Raw genomic sequence first — 18,385 nt, 5'->3', positions numbered from 1 at the left:
TCCCTTTTGAGCTCTTAGCCAGGAAAAAAAAAAAAAAAAAAAAACAAAAAAAAAAACCCACGCTATTGTCTCAAATCCAGGGAGTGTAAAGTAATTTGGAGATAACAAGCAGTTCAGTTACTGCAGCAAAAATCCTGAGAAGCAAAAGGAAGAGACAAAATATATTCAGACTGTGGTATATGCACTTATATTACACTCAAGCTGGAAGCCAGGTTTAAGCCTGGCCGTGTTTGTGGTTGAACTGATAATGCTCAGATCAGATCTCAAGCCCTAAATTTTCAAAGGAGCTGCAGAGATGCAAGTTTGAACCCAGTTCTGCACGATTGTGGTGCCCTGGATAAAGATATTCTATGTCAACCATCCTGACACATAAAGTCTTAGCAATTAACACCTCACTGCTGTGTAAAGTGGATTACAGATTTGCCTTAAAAGAAAACCTATTGCTCAGATGCCGATTCAGGCACAGATTCAATGAAGTATTGCAATGAGGTGACAGAGAAGATGCTATCCTTGGCTGCCCTGTCTGCTGTGGATCATGAAGCCAGCGGCTAAGAGTATCTTTAGCTGGCAGCCTCCTCTTCCTAAGCAAGAGCAATTACTTTGGTATAGTTAAAAGCAGAATTTACTATTTCTTAATAAAGGATTAGCAGTGTCCCTATTGATTTTCCTATATGCCTGCCACTGCCCTACTTGTAGGTTGATGACTGGATCTATAAATGCAAGTTACTCTGCTCTTAAAAGCCATTGAAAGGCATCATTGTGCTCCTCAGCTTGGAGATGACTCACTTTCAAAACTGAAATGCCAGTAGTTACGTGGTGGTTTCTCAAACCCCAAGAGCATTCTGTTGGAATAGTGTCACTGGAAAAAGTCACGTCAGCTTAAGGGAGAAACTGAAATTTGTCACCTTGCAGCTGCTGCCCAGTTTATTTGTTTGTTACCTGCCTGCTGGAACATCTCCTTACCAAGTGTTGTTTCCTTTTTGAAGGATGAGCACTTTGCAAAAACAGCACGTAATAGACTGTCCCTCTGGGACCCCATGATCCTTTCTCCTCTCCCCGTGGGGAGAGAGGGCCTGCCGCCCCACACTCCAGCAGCAGCACGTGAGCCCTGCTGAATGGGTGCTGAGGCATGTGCACAGTCAATGGGGATTTACTGCTCCACCCAAAATTAATCCCATCATAATCCAAGGTATTTGTGCACCAGTGTGTGGTTCGCTGTAGATAACCAGGGCTACTGTGTCACAGGAGGTTTGTCTGTCAGGCAGGGCACGTAGTGTCTACCACTGCTTTCATGGCTTATCTTACAAATCTATTGCAGCAATCAGAATGGAGATCACAAAAGTCACGGGAGAACAACAAAAATGTTTTAGACCGGTAAGTTTGCAGTGCAAGAGGAAGAGTTGTGGTGCACTTTGTTTTGTTTACTTCCTTGAGTAGTACCACCATGCATACCACAGCGATGGCTTAATCCAAAATAACATCTTTTTTTTCTGTGAAAGGAGGAGGAGAGCTGAGAAAGGAACATGCTGTAAAAACAATGCAAACTGGATATGCAGAAACAAGGGATATTTTTGTTTCTTCTACAAAGTCATTAAGCAAACCAAAATAAAACCTAACTAAATTCAACTTGTTCTGAGCCAAGCTGCCTGTTTCCTCCTGCGCCTGCCATATCCAAGCTACTTCTCCATTTAGCAGCACACGGCACAGCCCCTTCATACTGTAACAACAAAATCAGCACAGAATTTTCTCTGCATTTCACAAAGTTTGAGGAGTGGCACATTGTCAGGTGTGGCCAGCAACAGAGGTATTTCATCATGAACAGCAAAAAATTCAACAGAAAAAAACCATCGGCCATAGAAAATACATCAGCCCCAGCATTTTCCTCATGCCCCTGACATTAATTAATCGCTTAATGACATCGCTGCTCCAACATCCCAACCAGACAAGGCCCTTCCTCACTGCCCTTCCCCTAAACCGCTTTTGCTCCAAGGGTGCTGTGGGCCAAAGATTTGTCTCCCAAGGCTTTGAAGTCCTTAGTGCACTGCTGGCATCATATGAAAGCATCATAAAAGATACACAAGCAAGTATCCGCATAGATGATTATTATTTCCAAGGCTGTCGGTACATTTGTCGGTTATTTGACCGTGCAGCAGCTATCTCTCTCTGATTTATTATAAGCTCATGATAGGTCTACACAGATGCAAAGGTAATCTAGCAAATGCAAGTGATTAATAATTTCCCCAGCTAACACAATCCGCGAGCAGTAAGACAGAAACTGCGTCATTTTCCGGGCCGGGTCTCCGAGAGCAACTGGGAAAAGCTCTGCTGGGAAAAGCTATGCAGAGGCACAACCTACAGGTACAAACTGATACTGCACCTCGGGCTGTGGGCACCAGCGCGGCTCACGGCCATGGAAAAGCAGTTTGTCCACCAGGGTAAAGTCCTCCTGACAGGATAAAACCGCTTATGGATGTGAAAGAGACACATACAAACTCCACAGCTCCCCGTGCAGAGCATCCAAGAGTTCCCTTCCCAGAGCGAGGGCCTGTGCTTACCCCCCTTCTGGGCAAGGGGCTGGAAGAGGATTTCCAAACCTGACAGGAACACAAGCACTGGGTACTGAGTAAAATGGTGAATGAAGGTTGGATCATTATATTTATGATGGGTTTACCTCGAAGTTCTTCTGTCCTTGGAGAGAGTCACTGTAATTTGCAATATCACCTCCTTCTCCAACAAGTCAGGAAGACTTGGAGTCCATGAAAACATTATGTACACCAGATACAGAAAGGAGAAATGGCAAAAGGAAAGGTGGGTTGCCTAGAGGGAAGGCTCCTTTTCTTCAGGGAGCTTCCTGAGTAGCTGTGAATGCAGCCTGCCCACCCTGCTGGCTCCCTCTTCTGCCTCCATCCCCTTTCCTGCAGCGATTTCACAGGGAAACAGTCCAAACTCCATACTTCTGCATCTCCAGGACATTATTTTTATCAGCAGTGTTTTTCTCCAGTCTTGCCAACATACCTGGGTCCAGTGAGCTGAGGCATAACCGCAGCAGGCTGCCACAGCCAGGGGCTGGGGTCTGGAGGGCACCCATCACAGGCAGGGCTACGCTGGCACCAGGTTGTCAGGGTTACCCAAATCATGGATGGGGAAAGGAGAGCCCTGACTGCTAATTGTCAGTCAGCTGTGTCCCTTTCAGGGTCATACACCAGAAGTGAGAAGTCTTGTCAATCCCCCCTCCCCAGGCAGCTCTGTCCCTGTAAGTCTCATGACTCCCAAATATATGAACATTGTAACTTGTGTCTTGAAAAATGCAGGTATTCAGCCACTCCAGAACTAGTGAACAAGGTTTGTTTGACGGCTGACACATCTAAAAAAGCCTGGCTTTCAGCTGCACAGCAATTTTTCTAAATTGGCTCCACTTGAGAGGATTCAAATGGGGTGGCCAACCATCACCTACAACTCTTCAAAATATCAATCTTCATACATGCCCTTGTGAAGGCCAGATACAATCTGAAGACCTTTACTGCTCCTAGGTAATTCAGTCACGCTGTTAACTGCAGCAGGTCAGCGTGTGGAGATCAGCTGCAATAACTATTTCCAATTCACTGCAGACATTTTGTTCAGGGATAAAGGGAGCTTTATTTCTTTGATTTTTTTCCCCTTTTTTAAATTTTTTTTTTGGGGGGGGGGGGCGGGGGGGTGGGTGAAAAGTCATATGGAGGCTATCATCACATGAGCATCTGGGAGAGATTCCAGAGCAGAATCAAAGACCAGGTCTTTTTTTCTCTGTGTTGCTATTCTGGTAATTTTCTTCATGTGGAAAAGTCCCAACAATGGTCTAGCTCACAGTGTTGCTTACCTCTCTTAGGGCATGGAGAGGTGTCTTTTATACCCTACATTAGATGTCAGCAGTTTCAGATGCACGGTGAAGCCGTTTTGGTAGGCACATGGATCTGGTAGAGGTTTCCAAAAGTACTGGAATCTGCTGTGGGAGCACTCCTGGCCAGGCAACGTCCCTAACTTCTGCAGGTCCCTCCTTAGCAGCTCGCACATCACTAGTTCGTGTTTTCAGAAGTGAAAACCAAGAGAGACGCTAAGGCAAAAAAGTTAATTTAGATTATAAAAAGACAAGGAATGCTGTCTCTTTATAAGAAGTGTAGCCATGCGTCTCCTTTGCACTCCCGTTAAAACCCAGCAGGGTGTGCCAATGGACCAGCTTTCCTACGCACGACTCATTTTTTTGCCTTAAATGATGCAAACTCTCCTCCTCATGCATCATAGCTTTCTTTAAAAAAAAAAAAAAAAAAAAAAAAAAAAAAAAAAAAAAAAAAAGGCCATGGCCCAATTAAACTAACAAGAACAGATCAGCCTTGCTGATGCCGCACCACCTCTCTGTAGTTTCTCACTAAAACACAGCAAAACTTCAGCAATACATAAAAGGAGCAGTAGGCTGAGAATCAGAATCACCTCCGGTTTTCTAATGAACATAAACCACTCCCAAACTCCTCTTTGGGCTGCCTGCGCTTAGGCGGATCAGCTTGGCAGCCTTCCCAGCAGCACCTCGGAAACCAGGGTTCCTGGGAAGGCACACGAGGCCACGGCAGCTCCTTCCCCCCTCCAGCACCAGGGAATGCAGCGAGCTCTCACAGGGTTGCGAAGGGACCGTGTCCCTGGGAAGTGCCCCACCAGCAGCACAGCCTCCAAGAGGCGGATGCAAACCCTGAATCGCACCACCCTGAAAGCTACAGCTACGCACAATAATACTGTTACAGCACCAGGCAGTTCAGTTCACTGCTGAATGAGATGCACTTGGGATCGAGCTGTGCAAAAAAACACCAGAAACAGCAGTTTAAGACATTTAAAAGCACTTTGTGCTCCTAAAAGGAAAGCCTGATTTTGCCCTATTCTCTTGCAATATTGTGCACATCCCTCTGTGAATTCACCTCCACTGACCCAAAAGAGCTACAGCTGGCACTTGATCTATTTTTGACACTAATGCAAAAAAGCTGTCCTGGATCACTAGCGAGTACCATCTGCTCTTTGCAACTGAAATGCCATCAATTCACACACCAGGGCCAGGAGCTTCAAAAATAGCTAGTCTGAAGTGAGCTGCCTGGATCTGTATTTAGGCACCTGACTGACTTTCAGGGAGAGCTGGGCCTGCTGCAGCTCCCATTAACCTGAATTTGGGACCCCCTGCCATTTCAGCCTCAGCAGTGGCCTCTGGGTTTCTCCAGCCTGAGACAAGCAAAAAGGGACTGGTTTGTACTAAATGCTGATTTAGCAGTCTCTCACGTGAATGAAATTCTCCAAAGCACCTGAAGTCTGAAGTGACCAGATTGCTACTTACTTTTAATTTCTTAAGCCAGAAATACCTTTTAACTTGGGAACCTTTTTTTTTTCTTTTTAAATGAAGTTAGAATTACAATTTTCACCTTACAGAAATAATAAAATACAAACTCCAATTTTTAGTGTTTACGGTGCAAAAAACAGCTTGCAGGAGTGATGGGAATGCTATGCTGAAGTTCTAGCTACAATCCATTGCATCCTATTTACATAAAGGACTGTCAGGAGTGTCCTTGTTCCTACCACACTGACATAATATATTCATTTTCTTCTGAAGGGGACCACAGGTACACATTTTCATATCTACTGTTTAGGTCCAGGAGGACATTTCCATACCAGTGGAGATCCAGCATTTATAAAATGCAACATAAAAATGCTGAAAGCTCTAAAAGATGTTTTCACTGTATAAGTGACGATCATTTTGATGTGAAACCTGCTTTAATGAATACCTGACAACTAAAACTCTTAAAGGAATGATTTCACTTGACATGAACGCATTCAAATACTGTTTGTTGAACGATATTCTTCTTAAACAGCCAGCCAAAGAATATAGTGACACTGTAAATCAGGGGTTCACAACCTTAGCATCACTCAGGGCCACGTTTGAAACCTGCCAGTGCTCTCGGGGTGATGTTGGATTTCAGGATAAGCTCAGGGGGATTTGCATAAGCAGAGAGAGGCCTTCAGGAAGTCAGTGTTTGCTCTGTAACCAGGGAGCAGGCCTCACCACAAACATTATCAAGGACTGCACACAGAATATCTCTTTTGCAGCCAACATATTTACTTTTTCCTCATAAAATGTGGACTGATGTAATGTCAGCCTCTGTGGGCCAGGCACTCACTGCTTTCAGGTCATTGTACTGGCTCACGTTCAGAGCAGCTTCTGTTAGCAATGAAGTAATTCGAAGTTTAATTAGTTTAGGAGTGGGGCTTTTAGAAAGCCCGTTTTCTGCAGAATTTAAAAAAACAAAAATCAAACGCCTAAAGAGATACATCCTGTATGCATGAGCGCCCCGGGAAAAAGGACTTTCCAATCTGCTAAAATGAGTCAGAGTGCTGAGAAGACCAACCAGGAGCACCAATAAACTCCGCAGAGGAAGGGTGTAAGAAATGAGTGCTTTTTGGAAAAACAAAAAGGCACGAGCAGGTCTCGTTTCCAAAGGGCAGCCGTGCCTTTTCTTACCAGCAGGTGTCACATGGAAGTAAGTTGTCATTTCAGCTGACACCGCATCCCCTGCCCGGGGCAGCCAGCCTGGCCCCAGTTCAAGGCGCCTGGGGAACACGGTCCTGGCCAGGAGATAAAGGAAACTATCCTGCAGCTGGACAAGGACCAGGATCACCCACAGATACCTTACGTGCCACACAGGGAGCCTGGTTGGCGTTTCAGGAGCCACCTCTCACTGGGCACTTCTCGAACAGGACACACGACCCTCGTACAGGGCAGGGATGCCTGACAACCAACCCTCAGCTGCTTCCTTAGGGGCACTGACAACACTGAGGCTCAACAACTTTTTTGTTGCTGTTTTCAGGAAATATCACTATTTTGTGCCACTTCAGCCTACATTGTTCTTCCCACGAGATCACAGCTAGGTCCTCCAGGCTGCCAGATGCCAGACTGTCCAGAGCAAATGCATGGATGGGGGATTTTAGCATGATGTGCAAGAGCAAGGCTTTGAGTGGTGTTTCTTTTCAGAAGCATTGGGATTCCCAAAGCATCCCTATCCTAGATGTGAGTTGTGAACAGTAAGTGAAAAAACACAGGCAAATAGCAATTTCTCATCTCACAGTAATTTCTGAGCTTGAGGTAAACACTATATAGGTCATTTTTTAAAACACTTCAACTACTGCTTTCACTCAATGGGATCCTCTGAGCCCAAATCTCTTCTCAATCAGCTCACCAGAAACACTGTGGGCTTCACCAATGCTGCACAGCAGCTGCACTAATCAGCCCAGCACTGTGAGTGCATCATCTCCTAGAGGGAAACAGTCATGGAACCACCGGGAACTCACCCAAAGCTCTACCACCAGTGGCACTGCAGACTCCCCTGCCCCAGACTCAGCCTGCAAAAGGAGTTTCTGGGTGCCCCATGGGCTGGGAAACCATCAGGTGGATAGCAGCCTCAGGAAAGCAGGAATTTCACCCTGGGTGAGTGCCTTTGACTCTGCTGGACCACTGCTAAGAGAGACTGACCACCATTGCTTTGCCCAAAAGGAGAGGCCTGAGCTTCAGGTCTGTCACACCCAGAAAGGAGACATCGTCCTGGGGCCACAAAGCCTCAGCTGCTGAGTGACCAGCAGTGGAGCAAATCAAAGCAATTATGACTATTAAACATAAACATTGATTAGTATGGTTCATAAAGCCAGGAGTCATGCCATGTTCTCTTGCTTTGGTTTTGCTCCTAAACGCTTCCATGAATGTGGGTGTCTTTTCCAGGATCCATACAGCCTTGTATTTTGTTCCCCTCCTGGAACAACTAGAAAGGGAAGGATGGATGCTTCGTAGAAACCCATCTTCAACAGCCCTGTGAAAGTGTGGGAGTACAAATGTCTGACTTCCCCCTGCACAGCTTCAAATACCCTCAGGCCCATCTCCGGCTTACAGGCTCCATCAGCCTATGCTAATGTGAAATACCTTGAAATAGAAATGAGTCATTGGTAAGGACTGATGGCTAACATTGCTTCCATCACCCTCCTTTGTGCAAGAGACTTTCAATAAAATTTTAAAAGACCAAGAAAAGCACGAGTTTTGCGGAAATTAAATGGTTCAGGAAAGCTAGAAAACTAAAGAATAAAATAATAGGATGACCAATACAGTCCTTACAGCTGGGGGATGCTCAGGAAAGCAAAATAAAAGAGATTTGCTTTACTGGCTCTGAGCAAACAGTTCAGCATTAGTAGCACAAGTGGCATGGAAACACCTGGGGCCCTAGCACTGCTCCATAGCACTGGGATTGAAATGACCCACACTCATTCCTGCCCGAAAAGAATCAAGCTCACAACTGAAGTCATCACCTCAGGATGGGGATGCTCCATCAGGGATGCAGGGTGGCATTTCCCATGCGCACATGCAGCGGGGAGAGGAGTAGACCAAACACGCACAGAAAGAAGTGCTTGTGTGGCCTGAGTGCTGCATGGCCCCATCATTTCCATCACCTCACCATCCCTCTACTTCCCCACTAACTGTTTCCAGCTTTCACTTTCCAGTCCTCATTCATCCTGGAGCTCTGGGAGGCTCATGGCAAGGAATGTGCCCTCATGCACTTCTGCTACAGTGGCTACAGGCAGCAAACAAAAACCCAGCTGTTCCCATCTCCCTCTCCAGAGTACAGCTGGCTCTGGCACCCCAGCATCTACCAATGTTCAAGTAGGGAGAAAATAGAGAAGTTATTTCAATAAACAAATTCACTCTGTAAATGCTACGTGTGGCCAAACCGGATCTCCCAAGGCACATGGAGCTGCTCCTCAGCTGGTACAAAGCGTATCAGCAAAGGATATTTGCTCAGAGATTACAGCCTCGGGGAGAAAAAGCCAAGCCTTGTGACAGGGCAGAGATTAAAGAAAATGGAACTGAGAAAAAGAGGAGAGAAAAGGAAAAATCAGAAGGAAATTAAATGTCATCTTTCAACTGCACATTAATGGGATTTGAACAGAGGCTAATGTTACACCGAACAGCAAAGTGCATGTTGCCACAAAACCGTCCCTCTGTACTTTGATGTATTTTTGCAATGGCTCAATACTGTGTTTTTATCATCAAGTGTAGCATCATCAATATCAGGACCTGGCATTTCCCGGGGCCTGGAGGACCCCTCTCCTCTTACTCAGAGGGTGAGGGGTGGGAAAGGGATCAGAGAAGGGGCCAGTAGGGCCAGGGCAGCTCAACTGCCCTTGGTCTGAAGGCAGGGCAGCAGGCCTGGCTCACCCTGGAAAGATGCTGCATTAGATGAACTCCATTCCAGTCACCCTTACGAAGTGGCTCTTTCCAGTGCCACTGGAAAGGCACGGGGAAGAGCACAGTTGTGGTTTGCTTCTCAATTTTTCCTTCTCTTGCAGAAAGACCAGACTACAAGCACAGAGATCATTATTTTCTCCCTAAGAGTCTTTCCTGACCAAAATCCAAACTGCCAGAAATGTCTCCTAGGCTGCTGCATATAAAATGACTTAGCCCTTTCTCCCTTACAGGTGGGGAACCTGCCATCATTAAAAAACATTTTTTTAATACATTTACATGAAAAAGACTATTATTCTTATGGTTTTATCCTTTTCATACACTCCGTGTCTGCTGCGAGCCCAGTGCAGCCACAGCTAAATTGGTTGAGTCAGAACTCTAGTGGGGCAGGGACAGTGACTGGTGGGAATTAATTATCCCCCTGCATCCATGGTCTATCTCCCACACTGTCTCTTCCCTTCTTCATCTCAGTGCTCCTTTCAGCTGCAAACTTTCAAATCGGAGTTGTTTGTTTTTTCCCTAACCCAAAGCCCCTTTGCCTGTGAGGAGGGATCAGAGTTCTGCCACCACCAGGCCCTGCTACAGCAACTGACAGGGAAGCACCAGGGCAACCCCAGGAAAAGACCCTTTGATCCAGGAAAAGAGGTGAGAGAGATGATTTGGTATCAACAATTCCCAAAACATTAAAAGTTCAACCACAGTGCAGTTATGACACTTAGCAGAAGCAACTTAAAAATAACGCTTGTTTTGCTCCTACCTGGTATCCCACCACCAGGAAAATGAAAGCCAAGAGAGGTGCTCATCCATCTGGGTTGTGGCACCCAGGACTAAGGGGAAACAAAGTTTTAAAGATCTCAGGGACCTCTGCACCATCCCCTGAAGCACCTGGACAGATTCACAAGCTGGTTGAAATCTTGACTGAACCACAGAGTATGAGGTGACAAGCATGGCACAAGGCTGCCATTCACTGCCATCCCCAGTGGAAAAGGGGAATGGCAAGAAAAATTGGTTTTGATTTTTAAGTTCTTCAAGAGGTTTTAAAAAAATAAAAGAAAAAAGAAAAAGACTGAGTGATGGAGGGAGTGGTGAAGCAGGAACAGCAGAGTGTGAAGGTGTGGCGGGGCAGGAGGATGAGTCAGTGTGAGTGGGCTGGGGCAAGGGCCATGAGCAAGACTGGGGATGTGGGCAGGTGTGGAGCTCTTGCTCGGGGTCACTGCAGAACACATGGGCTCCAATTGCCACGGGGAAAAGGCAAAAACCACCAAAGACCTGGTTTTATACAAAATGAGAAAGCAGAAAACTGATGGTTAACGGCTCCAGACTCTCTCCTGCATCCTGCACATCTGGCGGCTTCACAGACCCCTGATCCTGTTTTTAAGCCTAAAATTATTCTCCCACGAGATGCAAAGCCCTCCTGCTGGGTGCAAAGCCTGCTGGGCACAGCTTTGTGAAGCAACCCTGGCTCCAGGAGAGCCCTCAAACAGGAGGGGCCCAAAGAACCCAGCCCTCAGCCCCCTTGAAACAGCTTTCCGTATTGAGTGATCATCATAATTAAACCAGAGCCAAGTGTCATGGCAGAGCAGCAGCTAAATTACAGGGCTGGGAGGTGGGGAAAGGCAGGAGTCTGACTGCCTGGCAATCAAAGAGGGCAGAGGAAACCTGAGCTCCGACACACTGTAATTGCACCCCAATCTGAGAACACGCAGGAATAGAAATGTGCCTTCAAAAAAAATCATGTTGCAATTAAATTTCTCTCCCTTTCTAAACCATAATTTGAAATGTAAGTATTTTAAATTACGATGGGTAATACCTCTGTAGACCAGAGAGTGCTGTAAATTAAAAACTACCTGATATGCAAACCTAAGTTATCTCCAGTAAGTTACATTCCATGAAACTGCTCGCAGACCATGTCCCAAGGATGTGCAGCAAGTAGGGTGAGCACCAGTGTGGCTGGAAGTGACAGTTTCATCTCACCTTTGTACAGTTCCTCACCTCTGTACAGGACATCCACCACCCAGCCCCAAAGCCTCTCAGCTCATTACCAGGTGCCTTTCCTCCCTACTGGCAGGGATAACCAGCAGTGAAGGTCCCACACTGGGCAGCTGTTTCAGTATGACCTCTTGTAGCCACAAAAAGCAAATTGTTGCGCCCACAGCTTGGAGTAGTTTCCAAGGTCTAGAAACCAGGTGAGATTTGGGCACTGGAGCTGACACTGGCCACGCTCAGCTCTGACAACAGAGACAGGGCTGCTCATACAGACTGGGAAATGCTGCAACTGCGTGGGCAGAGTATGATACAGTGGACACATTTAGAAGCACTTACACTGACTTTTAAAAATACATTAATTTTACACATCTACTACTTCAAGAGTTTGAGTTTTTTGGGGGTGGGTTTTTTTTTTAATTATTCAAAATAACACCCTTTCTCCCTGCTAAAATTTGTTCTACATATCAATCAGAGTGAAGAGCAATCCTTTGGACCCTTCTCTGTACACAACACCTCAAAAAAAAATTATCAATAAATTATAAAGCTTTCTTTCCACAGCCATCTGTGTGGAGAAGGAAATCCCCAGCATACACGTCTCCTGGCGGAGCCACTTTATCAGAATACCACTAAAAACCACACACGGTTTCCACCAGAAATTAAGAGGTTTTCTGAAGCATACAGGCTGAACCCTGAACTGGCAGACCTGGAATTGTGCAGGGCCCTGTTTGTAGGGCCTGGGAGGACATCTCTTTTGGGAGCTGTGCTTCAACACGCAACATCCTCATGGCACATCAGATGCCTGAGGCACTTGCTGGCAGCAAACCTAATTACAATTCATCATTAAATGTGGCAGGAAAACACACAGGGAATTATTTATCTCTCATCTTGTAACAGAATTGCAAAGCTAGCCTTGGAGAATGACTTTTTAAATTTTTTCACCTCAAAACACGTAAAAATTACTAATAGACTGAAGTAAATGAATACTATGAATTAAGTCAGCAGTGCTGCTGCACAGAAGTGAAGCTTAAACATCAAAAGCCTAGGTATCAGCCCAAAGCACCTGCCATTCCACTGGTTTTGCAAGTTTGTGACCACAAGATTTGAGTTTTTTTCATCCCTTACTGAAGGAGGGATTCATTGATTTATTTATTTTAATCAGCTTTCTCTCATGTCACTCACACTCATCAAATCTGATTGGCAGGGCATGAAATAGCAATACCTAAAAATAGAAGCGAGGAGGAGTCTCGTTCCACTTCCACCCTCCTCCCAAAAATCTGCCACAGGGGGCTGCAGCGAGGCGGGGTCCCACGGGATGGAGTCGGCCAGACTAGTGGAACACGGATGCTGTTCCCATCGCAGGGGCACCGAGGCAAACACCCAAGGAGCCAAACCCACGTCCCTTGGAGGCTCTTGGTTGCAAGGGATTTGCATTGACTGCAAAAGCAGCAGTACTGCCCAAGACCTTTCAGGGCTGGAGTACTGGAGTCACGTCACAAGTGGGATCTAGCACAAGTTCCTAGAAGCGATAGTGATGGGCAACATAAAAAAAAAAACCACAGCTCAAGCTTTTCTGTGAGCTCTGGGCATGATCCTAGTCCCACAGAAGTGCGTGGGCGTTTTGCAACTATTCCCAGTAAATGCAGATCTGTTCTCCTCTCCTTGTTCCCTTACTGTCTCTCTTTGGCATTCCTTCCTCGCCTCAGTTCTCCTTCCTCTGCCGGGGTCAGCGCCTGCGGCCCCAGGCAGGGATTCCCCACCCATCCTGTGCCGTCATGGAGGTGTGCACAGCAGCTGGAGACCGGCCCATTTCCAGCCAGCAACTACCGGAGTTAGCTCCCACATCAGCACGGATAACTGGCTCCATCCAGGAGCACAGCATCCAACGGGAAACGCCCGCCAGCCCCCGAGCTGCCGGGAAGGAGCTATCTGGGAAACGCCGCGTTTGAAACCTGCGCCTTTAAATTCGTTTTACTATTACAGTCATTTCACTAACTACTTAATTGCAGCCATCTCTCTGCGTCTGTCTCGGTCCGACACCCACAGCTGCGGCCGCCCACGCCGCCACCCACGCCGGCCCACGCTCTGACTCATGCTCCGAGCCGCGCTCGAAAAGCCCCGCTCCCCGCCGAGTGCTCCCTTCAAATGTGTGCTGCTACTTTGATCTATTTCCACAGATTCCAGTGAGTCATCTGATCCGTCTCTGATCTAAACCCAGTAGACTAGAGCCTACATGTATGGTGTTTTGCATGAATTTGACTTGCACAGAGGGCTGACCCTGCTGAAACGCACAGGCATGCGAGAGCACAAAATTCCTGGGAACTTCTTCCAGGAGGGAATTGCTTACTTATCCAAAAAGAAAAGCAATTATTTCCTATTAAAAAGTCACACTGTGCTCTAAAAAATTATTTATTTATATATATATATATATAGGTAGTGGGGACAGCATTATTCTGGGATATAAGACCACAGCGATGCTCGAACCATTCCACCAAATCCCTTCAAAGCCTTTTCCCACCTCCACCAGCTTGTTACCCTCTCCTCACTTTGCAGATGGCAGCATGGTGGTGCCAAACCTCAAAGTGCACTTCAGCAGGAGTGGGAGCCAGCCTGCCACTGGCAGCACCTTAATGAAGGCACGATGGGATGATCCATCCTGGGCACCTCGAGGCACTGCAATTTGGTTGCTGTCACAGGGGAAGGCAGTAATGACACCCAGGCTACCAGCAAGGCTTCACGCTGACTACCTGGCAGATTTGTGGTTCCCTGTTATCCCAAACCCTGAGAGCTGTGCCCCAGGGATACCCAAACTCTTCCCGAGCAGGTATTTTCTCCTGTAGATCTATCCAGCACTTGTGGGTGGATCCACAAAAGCCACGGGGGAACATTTCTAAGCCTGCCATCTCTTGGAGCCATTATGTGGTTTGTGGAGGATGCTGGCATGGCTGAGTGTGGATAGTCAGAGATGTTCATTCTCACCTGGAGGCTGTTGGCCAGGTCACGCCAGCCTGCACCTGAGCTACCCCTCCCCTCCCACAGGCAGCACCGCTCGCTGGCTGTGCCTGCACTCGACCTTGCAGGTGTACCTTCCTCGAGCCCTGCCGCTGCAGCCACCAGCATTACTCCCATTCCACAGCCTGCCTGCACGCGGCAAGCAGGCAGCATTCCTTCCTGAATGCTTCACAGGCAAGTAGCAGATGGTGCCTGTCACTAAAAGCAAATAAATGCTTTGGTGCCCTGATTCATCTGCGCAAACAGCACCTGAATTATCAAGGACAGGAGGCCCCGTTGGAAACGCCTTTCTTAGGGGATTTGCACTCGTTGATAACAAGCTCCAAGCACACGGAGTTCACACTTTACAGGGTCTACATCACTAATGGCTTAGGTCTGCACAGATGCATTTGAAACACAATTAAAATTAAAAAAAAGAAGAAGAAAAAAGAGAGAAGAAAGAAGCCAGATGGGTTTCACGAAGTTGTCACAAGGTTCATTCCAAGACATGCCTAAAATGCTAAATATCAAGAAAAAACATAAAGATGTGAAACATGAAGCCTACACCTGAGCTTCCTGAAGTCAGTGGCAAAGCTCCTGTCACCTCCCTGCGAGAAGAGAGCTGCAGGCATGCAATTAGAGATGGGAAACCCAGGGCCAAACTGCTTCCCTTTGCTCCCTGGGTGTAAAACCAATTAACTCCCTTCTGCACAGCAGATGAATGACAGAAAGCCAAATCTTCAAAGCTTCTCAGTGGCTGATGTTTGGGCTCACCCTTTTATATCCCCCATCCATCCTCCTAATGGGTCTCAGCACTGCCATCATGCCTGGCACCAGGGGAGAGTGGGGAACCCGTGGCCATCCATCTCCCCCTGCAAAAGGCAGCCCAGCTGTAAAGGAGCTCTGGGAACCAGAGGTTTATTTAAACCAAGTCGATGGAACTTGCCCCCCTCTGCACCATGCGCAGCTGGTCCCAGCTCTCCCTGGGAGTGCTGTATCTTCCAGCAGTTCCTCCTGGTGAGCACTGCGGAGTGTGGCACAGGGAATGCTTTGCTGGCCTGGAGGGGGGCTGCTTATTAATTTAAACATCTTGGACTAGGGAAGCATGAATCCCAATCTGGTAATTTGTCACAGGAATAACATCTGCATCAAGATGGTGAGCAACCCTTACTGCAAAATGCAGCTGTGCTCCATTCCTGGACACCCCAAAAAGTGACAAAAATAGCCCAGGTGTCCCAGGGAGCATGGCAAGGATCGCCAGCAAGGGATAACACTCCCTGGTTGTTTTTTTTCCGGAAAACCTACAATGATGTAGCACTTCAATACTGAACAACCCCTTCTCCCTTTTTTCCCCTGGTTGTTTTTGTTCATTTTCTTTCATTTTGTTTTTGTTTGTTTTCAGGAGAACTGGGGGAGGAGGAAGAGAAAGGGGTAGAAAAAACATTGTGTGATTTGATTTGAATTGCGCTTTGCTTTCCCTGTGCTTTTTTTATGCTCGATGGGAATGATGCATGCAAGTCTGGGAAAACAGCACATTTCACCAGCCTGAAAAATATTGCCTTGGGCCTAACCCAAATTTTCACCATTTTCACTGGAAGCTGAATAATGTTTTTTGAATAGCCAGAATGGCAACTTGTGATACCCGGAGTTCTAAGAAAATAGATATTATGTGGTAACTGAAGCCTCAACAGTCTCAAATATTTTTAGGGTGTTGATGGCCATCAGCAGTACTGAGCATTGTGCTCAGAAAGTGGCACAGCCCTTGCCAACCCTTGCAGCGCTTCTGAGTGGGAAGGGGAGAGGCAATCAAGTCACTAGAGGGAGAATTTCTGTCTTCCAGGTCCATAAAGGATATGCAATATATAAGCAGAATCAAAACTAGTCACAAAACCACATGGAAACTGCCTGATTTCCCCTATTATTCCTAACACATCAGCTCTAAATGATACGCCCCAGAAGAGCGGCAGTTAAAATGTGGTTGTTTATTCAGTTATTTCCATACGCATCTTATTTATTTAGGATCAAGACAAATACTACTCGCATGCCTGCTCTGCTGGCATTAATCATCTCCTGGGATGCAGGAGGTGGGAGGAACATGACAGCCATGTGTGTGGGCAGGCACAGAGGTGGGTGTTTGCCTGTTGGAGCAGAGGTTTGGAGCAAGCCAGGGTGAACGTTCAAATTCAGAGCTTACCCAGGGTCTTGCACAACACTCCATGTTTATTTATTAATTTTTTGATTTCAATATCTATTCTATGCGAAATTTTATTTGCGATCAAGGGGCATATTGGTGGGGTTTGCTGCTTTGGGGTAAGATGGGGTATTTGCTTCCCTTTGGTGAAGGCTCACACCTCTGTGGCCTTCGAGCACGGATTTTCAGCCTCGCCTCTCTGCTGCATCTTGGCACTGAGCCGCCCTCCCCACGAGCCCTCCCCTCCCCATTCAGAGCTGCTGAAAGCACCTTGGCCGTGTCTGAATGGGGGAACATTTGTTCCCAGGGAGGGAGCTGTGTGTCAAGAAGTGACGTCGGTCGGTACAGCACACAGGATAATCTCCCTTTCTCAGCGCCGATGCCGAGGTGCGGGCGCTGCTGGCTCCCCTCGCAGCAGGAATCCGATCCGTTCAGAGGAGCAAAGCCACACAAACAGTGTTGGGAAGCCCCAGGCCGTGAGAGCCACGGCATGGCTCTGTGGAGGGGAGGCAGCCCACAGACACCCGACACAGGGATGGGGGCTCTGGCTGTGCCCCACCACCAGCTCTCTGCACCTCCCCAGCCGCTGACTCCTTAACCAACCCAAACCCTTTCTCAAACATTTATTTAGCTTAAGAAAATGGTCGATTTCACTTGGAATGTGGTCCTAGTCTATTTAATTAAAAATCGGTTAATCCTGTACCTAAACAAATGAAGGCAAAAGAAAGGCTTTTGCACCAACTCCAGTGAACCTGATTAGAGCAAGCCTGATCAAACACTCCCAAGTTAAACACCTCAATCTATCTGTGCACAGCCGCACTGAGAGTCAGTCCTTTAGGTTAAACCCCATTGGTACACCATTTGGGATATTAACAATATATTTAATATCTGAATGTCCCCTTTTATTTACTTTAGAATTACAGAATCAATTAGGTTGAAAATGACTTGCAGTCACTGAGTCCAACCGTAAACCTAACAATGCCACGTCCACCACAAAACCATGTCCCTAAGTGGCACATACCTTTTTATTTCCCACCTACTTATAACAGCAAGGAAACCCATAACATCTCCTGCTGATGTGGTTCGTGGCCTAGCTGCACCCACAATGAATTAAGTGATTTTTCAGCTTGGACAGGAGAACAACTCCCTTTTTCGGGAGCCCTCCGCCACGAACAGAGCCTCAGTTGGCATTACAGGAGTGCTGATGTCCTGCTACCTGAAGATCAGCCTCATACAGACAAATTTCATGCAAACAACAAAGCAAAAGCCAGTGTCACCCACCTTTACCTTCTGCTACCAACTTCCAGTGACAACAAGGAAGGCTTTTTAAACTCACCAAAGCCTGAGGCACTGTGGGAACATCCATCCTCTTACATCCTCCCTTCTCCATTCTTTTCCAAGGAAAGTCTTCAGCACAGCAAAGAACAGAAACAGGTAAAAAATGTAGCATCTGTTTAAATATGCCTTCTGCCTTCTTTTTAGAAGAGAAATTTTAGTAAAGACCCTGAGAGGGGAGCCCGAGGAAGGACAAGGTTGCATGCCGTCCTGCCCAGAGGAAATGTATCAGCACAGTCCCTGGGGAACAGGGATCAGCTGCTCCCCCTCTCCCAGCTGCACCAGGACCACTTTGATTTCAGCTGGGGAGCTAAATGTTAAAAAAAAACAACCCAAAACAAAAAAACAACAAACCAAAAAGTAAAAAGTCACTGTATTTTGATTCCTTTCACCAAGGACCAAGAGGGCAGTGTGGAAATGGCAAATGGGAATTCAAGGTGATCTGGAGAGCAAAAAGGACCTCGTGCCTTTTCTTCCTTCTTTGAAATACATTAAAAAGTAACTTTAAAGGATAATCCGTCTGTCTTCTCTTAAACAATGGAAAGAAAAATACAAACTTGGCATTTCTGGCCTCAACTACAGAGACTGTGAATTTA

At 46.7% G+C, this 18,385-nt stretch overlaps 1 long non-coding RNA gene across 3 annotated transcripts in view; it reads right to left on the bottom strand.

Moving 5' to 3' along the window:
- LOC136292951 (uncharacterized) overlaps window positions 1-17,971 on the bottom strand; it is a 30,497-nt gene extending 12,526 nt beyond the window's left edge. For all 3 annotated transcript variants that reach the window (XR_010722013.1, XR_010722014.1, XR_010722015.1), the window contains exon 1: window positions 17,791-17,971. This is a non-coding gene — a long non-coding RNA (uncharacterized lncRNA). The remainder of the gene's footprint in view (window positions 1-17,790) is intronic.
- Between the last annotated feature and the right edge of the window lie 414 nt (window positions 17,972-18,385).

Source organism: Chamaea fasciata, unplaced genomic scaffold (genome assembly GCF_029207755.1).
Source record: "Chamaea fasciata isolate MVZ Bird 193981 ecotype frontalis unplaced genomic scaffold, bChaFas1.0.hap1 SCAF_8, whole genome shotgun sequence".
Lineage (NCBI taxonomy): Eukaryota > Metazoa > Chordata > Aves > Passeriformes > Sylviidae > Chamaea > Chamaea fasciata.
This window is presented reverse-complemented; position numbering and strand designations above follow the sequence as displayed.